Source organism: Acanthamoeba castellanii, assembly GCF_000313135.1.
Source record: "Acanthamoeba castellanii str. Neff unplaced genomic scaffold scf7180000083546, whole genome shotgun sequence".
Taxonomy (NCBI): Eukaryota; Discosea; order Longamoebia; family Acanthamoebidae; genus Acanthamoeba; species Acanthamoeba castellanii.
The window spans coordinates 6,836-9,184 of record NW_004457665.1 but is presented as its reverse complement, the minus strand read 5'-3'; positions in this window follow the sequence as shown (position 1 = coordinate 9,184).

The window sequence follows — 2,349 nt, the reverse complement described above, 5'->3', positions numbered from 1 at the left end:
TATGCAAGATCATCAGCATTCTCCATAAGAGGCTCCATGTCCACTGGTGGAACTTTGCTAATGGACGCTGGACTGACCATGGCTCAGAAAGCACTGTTCCAATGGGGTCTGTTTTAGCTTGTGGCTTTGACTTTAATGCCAACACCAGAGTTCCCCCCACCCACCCTTCAAGAAATATTTAGACACCTGTAAATAAAACTTCTCTTCTCTGTGTACATTCAAATTCCACAGTGTTTTTATCTCCTGTACACCTGTTTTTAGTTTCATTAAAAAGTACCACTATCACCTTTTTCTGGACACAGTGTTCCCCCACTAATGAGGTAGTACTTTAATGGGCCAGAGATGTGATGGTGTGTAAGAGAAGGGCACTTCACTTATTCCAGAATAAGTTGCTGTTGCCAAAACTGGCTTGCTTTTCTGCTGTTGCAAGTTATTCTGGAATAACTCCAAGCCAACCCTTTCTGCACTCACACCTGACAGCACTGCTCTGGTACTGGTTCTTTTGAACTGTGATGTGTTGTTGTTCTCAGCCCAGATAACCTGCATACACATACATGTATGCAACAAAAGTGAGTGTCTGGATATATATTTTTTGGGTGGATACATGTCCTGCAGTTTCATAGCATAATGGGCTTTGGAAATAGCATATATATGCAATGGGGCAGTAACCTCCTTCAGCAGGAGCTTCAAAAGTTCCTTGTTGTTGGCCATGGCTGGTGGCAGCAGGGTGACTTGCACCTACATGGACAAAAACTGTAAAACAGGACACTCATTTTATTGTGTACGCATACACAATGACTACATGTTCAACCTGCTGGTACTAAGTTTATTGTGCACATGTACATAATCCAGAAAATCTGAACTTAGCTTGTTTTGTGGTTAGTGCTCCACTGCTGAACAACTTCAAAATGCACCATGCCTTTGGCTTTCATACCCTCCATCAATTCCATTATCATTGGCCACCATGCTAGTCTCACATCCAGTTCGTGGCCAACCTCACCACATTTGGGCTGAATTGGAGCACTATTCCTGAAGATAAAATTCCACCATCAGACACAGATAAAATCACTTTTAACTCCACACATTCCAAGTTTTTATCAAATCTTTTTCATCTCAAGTCCCTCAATATCACTTATAAGCAGCAGTATGGCATGTCAATATCAAAGATTCAGATCCAAATCTTCAAAACTGCCCTATCAATCAAAAATGTCAAATCTCACACAATTTTAGCACAACAAAATTTCCATGGTCATTTGTGACCTCTCATTTCAAATGACCACAAGTTTTTGGTCAAAGGCCCTCCAGGAGAGGGCGATTTCACAGCTTATCTCATGAGGGGACGAAAAAAACAGTAATGGAGGTGGAGGAGAGGTTCAAGGAGGTTGGAGAAGATGAGCTTGATAAGTTAAGGCAATATATGGTGAGAAGCAACACTCTTTTGTCAGAGAAGTGTTGGCTTGGGATATTTAATAGTTGGAAGAAGGGACAGAAAGATGGGAAAAGATTTGAAGAGATGAGGATAGAGGAGATTGCAGCATTACTTGGTCCATTTGCTGTGGCAGCATGGAAGAAGAATGGGAAGGTGTACAGTCCAGCTTCACTGCGCACTGGGATATCAGCTCTGGTTCATGTCTACAATCAACAGCATTCAACTTGACATGACTTCTGGAAGGATCTGATGTTCTCTGATGCATATTGAGTGATTGATGGCTACGTAGTGAAGCTTCAAGAAGAAGGGGCATGGTCAACAAATAAGGTGAAGAATTTGAGCTCAGAGGAGATAGAGCAGATTTTGGGAGTAGAAAGTGATGCAACAACAGCTAAGGGTCTGCTCTATCAAACCTACTTTCTCATCACCATCAACATTGGGGAGCAAGTTGGGTGGCACTACACACTGACAGTTGATCAATTCAAGAAGCAGTGGGATGAAGGAACAAGGAGCAATTACTACATCATCCACAGTTAACCAGACAAAAACCATCCAGGTGGGATCAATGCAATTGGAGAAGAGGAAAGTTGGGATAAAGAGTTGTGGGAGAATAAGAACAACACAGCATCATGCCCTGTGTGGACAATCAACAGCTTCCACTCACATCAGCCTGTAGATTTAGGGCCATTCTACATGAACAGCAGGGTTAGAGAGAGGGGAACGTGAGTTTGATGTGGAAAGCATTTCTTTGGGAAAGTGATCCCTTGATTTTGAAGATTAAACACACATTACGTTTGTGTGGACTGTGTTGAACGTTTTGCAAGCAATAGATGATTACACAAAGGCCCCATACTAAAAATCACAACAACTTTTGGTGGCAGTTGTGGCTGCTTGAGCCTGGCCAACCCCAAACCACTAAA